The sequence below is a fragment of the Polypterus senegalus genome, chromosome 18, assembly GCF_016835505.1.
Source record: "Polypterus senegalus isolate Bchr_013 chromosome 18, ASM1683550v1, whole genome shotgun sequence".
Classification (NCBI taxonomy): Eukaryota; Metazoa; Chordata; class Cladistia; order Polypteriformes; family Polypteridae; genus Polypterus; species Polypterus senegalus.
Window position 1 is genome coordinate 58739143 of NC_053171.1, and position 14646 is coordinate 58753788.

General features: G+C 37.6%; 1 long non-coding RNA gene across 1 annotated transcript; it reads left to right on the plus strand.

Moving 5' to 3' along the window:
• Window positions 1-284: 284 nt before the first annotated feature.
• LOC120518940 lies at window positions 285-13922 on the plus strand. Its single transcript, XR_005631337.1, has 4 exons — window positions 285-459; window positions 11817-11882; window positions 12217-12833; window positions 13156-13922. It is a non-coding gene; the product is annotated as an uncharacterized LOC120518940 (long non-coding RNA).
• Window positions 13923-14646: the final 724 nt, after the last annotated feature.

Here is a 14646-nt window from a genome sequence, read left to right on the forward strand (position 1 = left end):
TTGACACTTTAAATGGAAAAGTTATCAGTTATGATATAATATTAAGAAATAAAAATGAGAAATAAAGATTTTTAATACTGAGATTAAAAATGCAGGGTCAGAAAATTGGGTGAGCAGAAGTGAAACAAACAAGAAATTAATTAAAATCAAAATTGGGTGAGCAAACACTAGATATATGTGTTTAGTATCTATCTTTCAGGTGGTGGCCTCTACTGTAAATACCAATAACTGACTGTTACTTCTTACTAAGCGCCTCAATTCAGTGTCTTTCTCCATCTGATCAGATCTCTGTTAAAAATGAAGTACAGGAAAATGAGAAGAACTTCACTGGCCTGATTTGGTGTATTAAGGAAACTCGCAGGAATTGACATAAAGGATGAGAGAACAAAAGAAAAGAAAAATGAAGAAGGCCAAAGGAGTCATGGAACAGCTGGAGAAGGAGATCAAAGAGCTGAAGAGGTGAGATGCTGAGTTCAAAGAGATTTCAGAGACCAAGAACCATGTCCACTTCCTGCAGGTGACAGCAACACTTCACAGAGAGTCTGATTAGACTGGGGTGCATGGGACGTGAGAACATTTAGTAGGAAATTCAAATAATCTGAGAAGTTTTTACAACATTACAGGAACAGGCCATTCAGCCCAACAGAGAGCATCTTCCTGCATTTAACAAATACAAGGTGCCACTTTCACCTGCACTACAGGTGACTTTTCTCATACATCTACAGTTCTCTCTTCAGTTTAGAAGGTGACACACACCTTTGTAACTCCCTTCTTATCTTTCAAGCCCGTCTTCCTTGCTATGTCTTAATCGCTGTTGGCTTAAAGTAAAACATTCGATAACTTCAGGATTTCCTCACAACTCAAACCTCAAAGCCCACATTAGTGTCTCTTTTATCAACTCTGCTGTTTTGTCATTTTTATACTATCAAACCTCTAAAATATCCCTAATGTGTAATCACACAATTTCTTAAATTCTGACCACACACCCTACATCCCATATAGCTCACCTTTCCAGTAGCCAAGTCTGTCTGGTTGAGAATGATGATGAGTCCACGAGATCTAGCAAGTCTTTCTCCTCAGTTATACTTCACTGCTAGAATCCCCACAGTGACTTGTGTTTTGTTCTTATTTCAGTTCTGCATCCACCTGCACAATGAGCCCTCAGTCTCTTTATTTGTAGTTTATAGTCTTATAACACATCACTCATAGAGATCTGTGGCAAAAAGCATTTTAAAAGCTGTGACTGATAATATCATGCATTCTGCTATATATAAACACCTCTCCAGAATAAGGGTCTTCCCATCTAAACCCAGTTCAACATGGACAACACAGATCCCATAAATAAAAAAAGACATTTCTTTTTGTAACAAATTTATTTTTTTTTTAATTCTCCTCTTTGGAATCTCATCCCTCTTCCCTCCTGATGCAGACTTTCATGCCTCTTTGTGTCCTTCCTGATGATGAAGAAGGCTTGCTCTTTCACATTTATCTGTCAGTTTTTCTGTATTCTCCAGTATGTGGAGTGTTTCACTGGGACTAATAAAGCCTCATTTGCAATATAAATCAGTGCTTTTTATACTTCTGATAGAATTTCTATATAATTTAATAAAAAACTACTTCATCATTTCAAATTGTTATTTAATTCACTTTGAATGAGGATCAATAAAACATAATTAAATCCAGCGAAGAAGTACATGAAACCAACCTGAGATTGGCCTCAGTTCTTTATGTGATGCTGAAATCTCAATTGGTTCCTGCAGAATAAACTGTCTTTGCTGCCCCTATTACCAGCTGGTAGGTGGCATTTCAGATTGAACCAGCAGGAAAATCCATTCAACCATTCATTATCCAACCCGCTACATCCTAACTACAGGGTCATGGCGGTCTGCTGGAGCCAATCCCAGCCAACACAGGGCGCAACGCAGGAAACAAACCCCGGGCAGGGTGCCAGCCAATGCAGGGCACACACACACACACACCCACACACCAGGCACACACTATGGACAATTTAGAATCGCCAATACACCTAACCTGCATGTCTTTGGACTATGGGAGGAAACCGAGTACCGGAGAAAACCCAAGCAGACATGGGAGAACATACAAACTCCAAACAGGGAGGACCCGGGAAGCAAACCCCGGTTTCCTAACTACGAGGCAGAAAAATAATTGAATATAAGGTTTAAGTGTTGAAAGGTCAACACCTCAGCTGGACTAAGATCCTTGTGTGACATGTTAGCATTTCCGACAGGAATGGTGTTCTCCAAGGCTTATCTGTCTCATAGACTTTTACTATGGATATGGTCTGTTACATGTATCTATCAAATTGTTTAGGATGGATTGCACTTTAAAAGTTCATAAAAAATTCATACAAAAGTTCATAAAAATGCAAGTTTTTGCCCATCAGGTGGTTAATATGCTTGGTGTCATGTGCTCAGATTTAGTTTTTTTGTTTAAATCGTATATTTCTCTGAACATTTCCAAAATGTAATCACCCTCAAAATACTCTCCCTGAGACACAATACACTTGTCCCACCGCTTTTTCCATTTCTTGTTAGGTTCCTCTTCATTTTTGGAAATAATAGAGAAATTGCATGGTGGAAAGGTCCGTTTTTATTGTGGTTGGGGGATAACATGGAAACCGTTGCCATCCCAGTTTTTTTGTGAGAAACTGCTGCCAACAGAAAAATGCTGTTGTCGTGATGCAGAAGCCACTCACCTGATCCCCGCAATTCAGGTCATTTTCTCCACACTGCATCACACCATCATTTGAGCACTTTAAGGTAAAAAACCCTTGCCTGGCTCAAAGCTTCTTCTTTGAAAGCCTCTTGAAGCATTCTGACAGCTACTGCTACTGCTACTGTTTTCCCCAAAGGAAACAAAACTTGATGCAAACACATTATTCACATTATGTATTGTGTCAACGCAACGTATAACTGCCCGTGAGTGACTGCCGACTTTTTCTAATGTTTGTCCCTGTGATTTATTTATTGTCATAGCAAAAGCCACTCTCATGGTAAGCTGTAAACATTTTAATACGAATGGCATATCACGATCTACTTTGAATACAGTGGGCTGGTGCCCTGCCTGGAGTTTGATTCCTGCCTTTCGCCCTGTGTTAGCTGGGATTCTCTCCAGCAGACCCCTGTGATCCTGTAGTTAGGATATAGCAGGTTGGATAATGGATGGATGGATGGATCTCCTTTGATGTGTAGTGTTATTCTCAAAATATATATATTACCTTTCTTTTTGCCTGTTAAAATTTGCATCGCTTCTCCGTGATCATAAATATACACCTGACCGAATTATGTATTCTTTGAAATTCAACTTGTCATTTCTTTAACTGTTCCGGGACCACAGATTCTCATAGCGTATGGTCTATTATTGTGTAAATCCACGTTTTGTGCATTGAATGATGTGAATGCGAAATTACTTTATTGTCTACTCTTTGCCTTTTATTTCTGACCTCGATTTGTCCTGCTCTTTTTTCAATTACACCTGGTTCTGATGATTAATCACCTTTTGTTTTTCAGTAATGCAATCTTTTCTATCTTTTCTTTGATACTGTACCGACTGACATGATAAAGTGTCACAAAAGTTTTACTTGAACAATCGCTGACTTCGTAACATCAAACACAACTTTCTAGCACCCTCTCCAATCCCTCATCCCCCGCATCTTTCCCCCCTTACCACATCAATCAATATCCCGCTATCAGTCTTCTGTGCTGTACTCCACCCTCCCTCAATCGGACCGAACAGCCAATTAAAACCAAAAAGGCCTCAACCTGGCTGGGACGCTACAATACTTTCTAATTTTACGGCTTTCATATTCTGTACCTTTCTCTGCATGTGTATCGCGCCATCGTTTGTTTGAGCCTTTTGAATTCCACTGCTTTTATAATTTCTTATCTGCCTTTTTTCTCTCCAACACCTATGGGTCTCTATTCTCCATATTGTCCTTATACACTTTAAATGTGTTGAGAGCACATCATCTGTGTGCACTACGTGCTTCTACTGCGACTGACTGTTTCTTGATGGGTTTGTTCTTATATGATATCTTTTATAAGTAGGGCGTGTCTTTCAAGAATCTCATGTTACACGTCCCAGTGAGACGGCTCTGGGACAATCTCTTGGCACCAAGTCTCATGTTTACAGTCCCCACGAGACGCTCCGTGGCAAGTCCGAGAAGATCACGTATCGTTGCCTTGTTTTTGCTTTCCAGGATTTCTTTTTATAATAGAGAGTTGGTTTCCAATCTAAACAAAAGGATATTTTATTTTACACCAAACTGTTAATTATCCCAGACTTAGTTTTGCTGCAACTTACATCCATAATCATCTGCAGGGGGTCAAATGTGTCACACCACAAGAGTAGGGGTAACTAGACCAGAAAATGCACATTTCATCAGGAAAGTAAAACAATGTTTGATATTAAAATCCAGAGACTCAGTGGTTAAAACCAAAGCACTAAACTCTAAATGACATAAAAATGATAATTGGCAGTAGTTAATAACCAAAGGCATACAGTTAGTTTCCAAAACCTTGACACAAAACCATTAATGAAGTTGGTGGGTTGGGGAGTTCTTCATATAGGGACTATCATCTACTGGTTTAAATGTAGAAAAATCTTGAAATGAGAAGAGAGAGTTATCTTGTAAATAACAGGATGAATTTGAAATAATGCAAGGATCTATTTAATGTATTTTGGGTCATTTTATAGGATGCAGCTCTTAGCCACATGTTTAGTGCGGAGAGTCACACCTTCTGGCAGGCCTACAATTGCACAGCTCATTTATGATGTTATAATCAGCAAACCATTTAGCAAAGGTTCCCATCATCAAAAGGTTCTCCCAAATTAGTCTTCAGGTGTCCCACAGCTTATTTAAACAATTCGATGAACTAGAGCTGGAAGAGTTGACCGATCCTAATTCTAAAAGTGGTGGCTTAAAAGGTGACAATTTAATTGCACAATTTAAAAAAAAGTCAATGGTAAATCAGATTTCTAATTCAAAATTACCCATAAATATTATAGCAGCACTAACAAGTTAATGAATGACAGAACAACACCAGGGGCATCTGTTAACCTAATAGCACTCCTCAGAACTTATAATGTGCCTTGGTGGCCTTAAAGGCTATTTTAACTTGCTGTTCCTTCTAATGCATATTAAATTATATGAACTCCTTAAATCAAGTTTTGTAAAAAGAACTGAAACTGTTACTTAGTTAAGTAGAGAAGAAATTATTTGGACAGTGTGAAGAAACCAAAAACAATTACAAAGTTTTGAGGAATCCCCCTGCATATTGTCAGCTACATACATAATTGAAAAGTAATCATTCAAGACTGAGCCCTGGGTGAATGGAGTTCTTGAGCTTAATAGCAGTTCAATAAAAAAAGGTGGGACATGGGCGGAAGTGAGGTTGGCAGAGTCGCATGGTCTGATGTTGAAAGTAGGCGGGGCTTTAGTTGTTCTTTCCTTCTGGGACTCTATGGAAGAGGGAGAAAATGCATTAGTGCATTTCAGCAAGCTCTGACTCTGCAGCTTACCCTCAGTTAAGCCCTAAAAGTGACTCCCATGTGCGCGTGTGACGACAGATTATTCTTTATTGTTAAACCATATAAGGGCAGAGACAGCAGTGGCGCAGCTGGGGGTTTGGCACATTTTTGGGGGCGGCATTATTGGCCACAAGGCTTAGTACAATTTGTGTGTAAGCAGCAGGGTTCGAAAAAATATCACTCATGTATGAAAAAATCAAATTCTCTGATCTTTTAACCACAAATGCTTGAAAAATAATGTTCAGACTGTCCTTCTGCATCAGACACAGCAGTTGAAATGTATGAGGCAATGACAAAAATAAACATAAACATTACACCGATAATAATTTTTAGGAAGATAAACAACTAATTTACAATTTATAATTTCCTTATTAATCCGAATGCGTTCTTGCTCTGTGCAGAAAACATCCCCACCTATCACTTGTACCCTACTTTGGTTGTGGTTTTTGTAGCGTAATTATATTAAACTAATAATTAGAACACGGTCTATACTATATTCTTGTCTAGATGATGCTTATATATGTATATAAAAAAATATTGTTGTTTCTTTATATATGAATAAATCTATGCAAAATGTATCTTAATTTTTCTCTATACATCATTTTAATTTTCTATTTAAATAGTTTAACATATTCAGATATGTTGGAGGGCGGCAAATTGAAGCACCGTCCCACCCCGCCTCGCCCTGCGCTGCATGAACTCGAGCCACGCCACTGAGAGACAGCCCTCTTTCTTTAGCACCAATTGGCAGAATGTCTCAAATTTTGAAGATTTTCTTCAAGATTTTCCATTGCTTGAGATTTCGGCCTTGGTAAACTATAAATGTTAGACGATCTCTTGTTAAACACAAACACAACAAATCTTCATTTGGAGGAGGCAATGTCTCAACAGTCTAACGTTGAATGTGAGGCACTTTGACCTGCTGTAAATAGTCCTTAAAGTAAACATTTCCCCTCATTCTCTTTCTTTAGTAAACCAATTAGTCTGTCATTTAGGTTTTTTTAACCCAGAAAAATCTAATAATTACAAATGGAGTAAAACACTAAGTAAAAATAGATTAACTCTTTAAAATACCCTATTTGTAAATGTAGAGAAGAAGTTCTACATTATGACAAAAAAGCAACAAATAACAAAATCACTGCAGAGAGAATTAATGAATTTACAGTCTTCACAGACGTCACTAAGCAATCTCCTCAAGGGGTCTGACCAAAACTGCCTACCCCACCAATCCTAACATAGGGTGGGCTTTTTAGTTTGATGGCACTTTAGGGCAAGATGTGGCCATGTAACCAGAGCCATGACAATAACTATATTCAGTGCTTTCTGTCAAGTTCAGCATGCATTGGTGTAATGTAACCCTGTACTTCCTGTGATCGCCTGAAAATCCACTTGGATGTGATATGCCAGGTCCTCTTCTGTAACTGTCTGCTTTAAAGGTTAAAGTATCTCCCATACACACACAGCACTAAAAAGACAACACCATCACAACATATCTGAGAGAATGTGGTCTAAGAGTAACACAACTGTGCTTCACAGTACAAGTCAAAGCAGGCCAGGTCCATCTCTGAAAACAAATGCAAATAAAATGAAAAGTAATTCATTTGGATGGTCTTACCAGCTCCAGCTGTATATAATAACCAGTCCAACCTTTTGTAACCTGCTCAGTATTCAGCTTACAGTGGTCACTAGTCCTTCAGAAACTTCAATATAAATCATCTTTAATACATAAAATATCCCACGTTATACTTTCTATATATATGTTAGAAAACATTTTCCTCATCTTCTGTCAATTTCTGTTATTGAAGAGATGTAGGTTAATATTCAAATAGGATTTCTAGATTTCATTAACAAATTGGAAAGGAATTTACAATTTAGTGATGTCAGGGAATAAGAAAAGAAAAGGATCTTTCGTTGAAAACTTCACAAAGGGTATAGTGCAAATCTGTTCATAAAATACACTCCTCTTGAATGTGTGCAGGGATGTTGTCATTTAGTTAAACATTGTAAGAAAATGTACATTGGGCACACATACACACGTCCGTCTAGAATGTATCTGATGTGTCGTCATAAGGGAGCCACCTCATTTACTGGGAGAGCTGGATCATTTTAGCTTAGAATTTCTGCATATATTTTACACTTACATTTTAAATCTAAAATCACTCCCGAAAATTTGACAGCAGTATTTGGGATGACATTATGTGAGGAAAAGTCATTGGTGGTATTCTATACTACACTGTTTTTGTAAAGACTCTTCTTGCTTGTTTAGAGTAATTCAGATTCATCCCTAACAGGAATTGATATTCTGTCCTACTGCGGAATTTTTTTGAGAATGTTTTATAATTTGAAAGAGATTTTTTTAATGATACCGCAAAAGAGCAGGCCAGGACTCTCATTGACATTTTCAATTGTTTTAATATATTGCGAGGAACCACAGGTGGTTAATAGGAACATAAGAGATATGATAATTAATAGGAGACCAACCAGTCCATTTGTTGCTTATGTGTGTATCTAATAGCAATATTGTCCCAATATCTTATCTAAATCCTTTGTAAAGGTTCTCAGGGTTTTTTCTCCAATTACATAGCTTGGTAGTTTTTTTTTTTCCAGATTCCCACAACTCTTTACGTAAAGCTGTGCATCCTAACTTCAGTTCTAAATGCTCTTCCCCTTAATTTCCACTGATCTCCTCAAGTACAAGATTCACTCTTAGGTTGAAAGAATTCTGCTGGATCTACCTTTTTACCTTTGGGAATTTTGAAGACCTGGATTAGGTCCCCACAAAGTCTCCTCTGCTCAAGACCAAACAGATTCAGTTCTCAGATTCTATCACTCTGTGACACATCCTCAAGTCCTGGGATGCACTTGGTTGATGTCATTAGTGCATTACATAGTCTGAGTATAACATCCCTTGATTTATATTCAACAGTTTTTATGATAGAACATAACCTTTGTAACAAAACACACAAAAACAAATTCAAAGGTTTGGGACCGTCCCCGTTCAGTTGTGTAGACTGACGTACTGAATAGGACTTTAAAGACTTGAGTTCAGAATAAAAATGACTATTACAGAAATGATTGGCATATACTGTATATAATGAAACAACCGGAAGTGATGTAACAAGAAAGTGTACTTCTGGGATCGGAGTGACATCATCTAGAGATGAGACCTTGAGGGGTGGAACTGGAAGTGATTTCATGGAGTATTCTTTAGCCGGAAGTGATCATTGGACTGGTTCTTCAATTGTTCTGCAGGTAATGGAGGAAAAGCGTTAGAGTACAGCGTCAACCCTTGGTCTGGCAAGAACACACAATTATTTGGGCCTGTAAACTGTTTCCCAATTGCACATGTATGACACATTTTATTTGCCTTTTTAATTGCTTCTAAACATGTCTCAGATGATGAAAATATTCTGCCAGCATAAACCTTTGAATTCATTCCAGAGGTCTCTTCCTATAGTTCAGTGTCTTCCATAGTGTATTTATAATTCACATTCCTTTTGTTCACATGAGCATTATTCACATTTCTACATTAAACTCAATTTTCTAAGTGTTCATCCAATTTTGAAGTTTGTCTAGGTTTTTCACAATTTTCACAAAGAAATCAATGTCATTAACATCAATCTGAAAGTGGAAAAAGACGTAAGCCACAATATTAATTAACCAATGGGGGTCTTTATTAACCTTTTAGGGTTAGGACGTTTGTAATAGAATGGACATCAAATCATTCTTTCAGAACAGTTTTATAAGTAAATGCTGCTTAGGTATGAAAGAAAATAAATAAACTCAGGATACCTGAATTCACACATCCTGTTTCCCAGGCTTTTTAAAACTAGATACTGTTTGTCAAAGCTCTTGCAGACTAGGTTAAAAAAGAAAAAAATAAAGTTTACATTTTAATTATCCAAAGTGAGTAAAGTAAGGGGGCTGTGTATGTGTTTCCTGGCTTTTTTTTTAATTGTAATGTTTTTTTTTAAAACACAATCATTGTATGGTAGTATAGCTTATCTTATTGTATTTATATTGAACTATTCGATATTGTATGGGAATTTTTTCTCTTAAATAAAAAAAATTGAAAAAGCTGTCTTAATTGAAATTATGCAAATAAAATCAATTTTGTTGCAAAGTTGCAAGTGCACTATATTGCATGGACTGAATGTATCGACCGGTAAAAGAAAGCTCTGGATAAGAGGGAGTCTGATTACTACTATAGATTAATAGATGAAAATATGAAAACCCCCAGCTTTACATAGAACAATAGCTAGCCTAAAAATACAAAGATTATAACCAACATAACACTACGTAGAATTAGTATAGGAATACCATCAATGACAGATAATGATAATTTTGATAACAAAAGCAGTCAGCCTCGAGCTTTAACTGCATTGCATCAAATTAGTTCACCTCTTGCATTTGTCAGCTAAATAAATTAAAACAGGAGATTTTATATTTAATGTCTAAGATGACATCTACTATATTAAATTCAGGCACAATTCTAAGTAATTTATTGAAAAAGTCACTTGCAGTTTTTGCGCAGCCTATATTGGAAATAATTAATAAATCATTGTTAATTTCATTGTCCCTGATTCCTACTAACTAGCCATTCAAGGACCTTTTTAAAAGAATTCATATTAAGATTAAAATCTACTTTGGAATATTGAACAAGTTCAGATTTACTATTTATGTATAAAGTTTTCAGAGAAAACAAAATGTTTACCCAACACATCACTCAAGCTTTCTACTCGGTGACAGAACAGGGACGGCTTCAGGTCATTTAACGAATAATGTTTTCATTTCCTCCAATGGCACTCTTATTAAGGTTTTAGTCGTAAACGCAATGCTTTTGACTGACTCGGCTTGTCAGATGCTGTCCTTGCGTGATTGACTTCTTATTTATCCTATTGTTTTAATGATCAATCAGCATCTGAAAGCTGCACTTACCTATCCTGTCCTCAGCTTGACAAGGTGTCCCTCAGGTTGTGTGTTGCACTCATCAGTTCTTTTTTCTCTTTATGTCTTACCATTACAGATGTGATTTTGAAATAAAACATCAGCTTCTGTTTGTAGATTGATGGCACCCACCTGTACTGTATTTACATACTTCTTTACAAAAAAAAGTCTTCTTCAGTTACGTGCATTGCTTTATTGAGATAAAATAATGAGTTAATGCAAAATATGCCTCTAAATTACAAAAAGAAGACAATGCTCTGATATTTGGTGGTAACCCAGTAATCCAAAACTGAATCTTCTTTAATTAACAGGCTTGAAATTTAATTTGGCTGAATTTACTGGGAAATCAGGTACTGTCTTTAACACACAGTTGTCTTTCTCTTCTATTTTCTAAAATGTTTCTTCTGTTCCTTAGAAATTCTGTAAAATAAAGATGGTGTCTCAGTTTGGTGGATCTCAAAAAGCTGCCATATTTTAAACAGAACTCACTTTAACAAAACTTTATGGACTGGCTATAGTGAGATATGGCAGAAAGGACCAGAAACTAAGACATATAATCAATATAGAAACATGTACATTTTATTTAATAAAAATCTCTGTGCAACATTTTATATAATAAGCATCTCTATGTAATGTTTTATATCATACGTAAAATCAATAAGGGAGTGCAACTGCAGTTGATGAATCACTTTACTGGTTTCCAGGCAAGTGTAGAGCTACTCTTAAAATCCTCCTCATCACATCTAAATTTAGTAGCTGGTGTAGCCCCCCTTAACTCACAGATTTTATTAATGCCATCCACTAGTCCAGAGTGGACAGTGTGATCTTCAGACATCCTTGATGTTCTATGTTAAAGTAACTGAGTGAAGGAGGCTGAACCTTTGGAACACTCAGCCTCCAAAATGATCATCTTGATCATTTGATGTGTTCTTTTATTTGACTTTTGACGTCATTGTAGATGTTATTCACTTTTTAAGTCCTGCCAACTTTCTTTCTCTTCTCATTGTCATTTGGTGGCACTTTGTGTAACTTTGAGCGGTTGAGTTCTCATTAATGTTGGACCTTCATTCTTTTTCCAGTGTTGTGATCCATTTCAGAATGAGGCAGACAGGGCCATTGGAATTTAGGCTTAAAAAGGAAAAAAAAAGAATATGCAATGGAGTTTTCTGTTTGTATTGCGTTACAACATTATGTTTTGTGCTTTATATGTGTGTCATTTTAATGTAATTATACAGTATTTGTAATACATGTTTAAGAATTTAACATTATGCAATGCCATCTTCACAGTTTCCATTCTTCTCTTTTGTCCTTATTTTCAGATCATGAAGCTCCAGTTTTCCCACTAGAGTCTCCCGAACCTCAGAGCAGAGCCACGTTTTTACAATGTGAGTTTATGCTTTGGCTGAATGTGTCCTCAGAACACAAACCAATCCACTTTTTAAGGTGCAACCTATGCTGAAAGTAAAACTACCAAAAAGTGCCATGTGAATGTTGTGTGACTGACTGTGTTGTGTGAGCTGATTGTGATGCTGGTGCTTCCTGGGAGAGGGAGATCAGGACAGGATTCCCACAGGGGAGTCACAAGTGGGACACAAGTGTCAAGTGAACAAACATCACTAAGAGGACAAACACAAAAAATCAAAAGAATCCTACCAGCTCTCACTTTCCTTGTTTTTTCTTTTACTTTTTCCTGTTTTTGTTTTTGAATCCACACTGTAGAGATCAAGAGATCACAATGAAAGAAAAATCAGCAGTAAGTGAATCTCAAAAAAATTGTAGCTGTACAACTTGTGACAAAAAAGAAAAAAAAATCAAGCTAGAAGTCTCTTGTCTCATTGGCTGAGTGCTGAAGGCTTTGCATGGTTTATCTGGCAGGACCCCGGTGGCTAAGTGTAATGCCAATGCCAGCAGGAGGCTCCACTGAACCAGAGGTAAAGAAAACATAGATGTGGCTTATAAAAGACCACTAGATGAATGTCAGCCAGCACCTCTGTCTCTCTATCCTGCATGAAATTGAAGAGAACCCAACCTTCTCTAGTTGACTGACTGATGAAGACTTTTCCTATAATGTACCACAAGGGGTTTATTAAGATCTGACAATCCTGGCCTGTTGGCTGTGCCTTGAGAACTGTTGTGTATTTTTGCCAGTGGAAATGGCAAGTTTGAAGACTTTTGAATAACAAGGACTGGTAAATAAACAGAGTCGTTTAGAGGTGGACCACCATGAAAATCACTCTGAGAGTTGACCTGTCATAGTCATGGAGCCAGTGACACCACAGCATTAAAGCAAAACCAAAGATGTGAGTCAGATGTCAAAATAGAGCGGAGGTCCTAATGTAAGCATATTTCCTTTTCCTATCTAAATTTGATTCTTACTAAAGATTTTTGTATTTCTTCTAAAAGCTTGGATGCTGATTTTTACACCCTGCCCTGTTTTATAATGATGCCATTGTAATGTGTGACATGATGAGTGCCATGTCATCAGCAGCTATACATGTATAACACCTTCCAGGACGCAGGGTGATGTTAATGGTAAAGTTAAATGAATGCTGCAACCAGGAATTTGTTTGAACCTTCATTAGATACAGCTACAGTTTCAATGACCACAGATTCCACATTCACAGATTTCCTCACTTGTTTTCTTTTGTCGCCTTTTAGACTGCATTCCCCTCACAACGGACCCCAACACAGTCAATTGTTACCTGCGCCTATGTGAAAAGAACAAGAAGGTGACATGGGAAGTGACAGAAACTGAATATCCTGATCACCCTGACAGATCTGACTACCTCAGCCAGGTTCTGTGCAGGGAGGCTCTGACTGGGAATCGCTGCTTCTGGGAGGTGGAGTGCACTGGTGATTATGTGTCAGTCGGGGTCTCATATCAAGGATTGAGCAGGGAAGGAGTGGGGAATGAGTGTGGCCTTGGGAACAATGACAAGTCCTGTTGTTTGTCCTGGGTGAAATCCCAGTACTCTGTGTACCACAATAACAAAGAGACTGTAATCAGCGCCCCCTGCAGCCCCAGAATAAGTGTATATCTGGACTGGGCTGCTGGCTCTCTGTCATTTTATAGCATCTCACACACAATGACCCTCCTGCAAAGGTTCAACACCTCCTTCACTGAGCCGCTCTATCCAGGGTTAGGTGGCAACCATCGCAACATTGTCAGGATCCTTGATATTTGTTACTTTCTTGTGTATTTGGTGGTTTTCTTCCCCAAGGATTCTTGTGGTTACATCTCATTTTTCACCTGTTGGCTTAGTTTTGTTTATAAATAATTATTTGTATTGTTTCCCCCATAATTTTGTCTATTTATTGATGACGATATTTTGAGTTCCTGTTGTTAGGACAGTGGCCATGTTGCTAGGGGCATGTCCTCTGAGGTCAGAACTGTCAATGGCAACATGAAGGGATCAAAGTGCACCTCAGAGCTGTTTCTGTTTTTTTTCTTTATATTTTTTTTTTTTTTACCTTTTTTGATTTTGAATTTTATCTTAACAATTTGGCTTTGGTCGCTACTATTTCTGATCTCCTGCTTTTGATCTTCTCTTTATTCTGACCTTGTCTCTTTTCCCGGTTTCTTGTTTTTTGCACACACAAAAGTTGTGATGGTGTCAGGCTTCAATCCTGTCTGTTAGTGATGATTTTGTTGATAAAAACTAAGACGAGAAGAATTTTTCAATGATATTTTTTATGTGATGAAAACGGAACAAAAACTAAATAATAAATAAAAAATAAAACAAAAACGTTGCAAGCAGACAACTGGACAGTAAGTGATGTGAAACTCTTTGCACATCTCTATTACTGGTGACACGGTCTGCCAACCAATAACAGGCATGCATGCAGTGGTTCAATTTTAAAATCTTGCACTCACGCTTGAAACTGGATAGCGCTAGTTTGGGTGCCATCAGGAAATCATCACGTCAGCCATATCCTGCTACACTACACTCCGCTATCCCTGCCAGTGGAAAGATATATGGACTAACCTTAATTACAACACTGCCGAAAATAAAACCCAGTGTAACCCATGTGGAATGAAGCTCGCAGGAAAGAACATCACAAACCTGAAGAGACATCTAGAGGCGCACCATCCTGAGATTCATGCAAAGGTAGATAACAACTTGCCTGACGCCAATATCGTTACCTCTG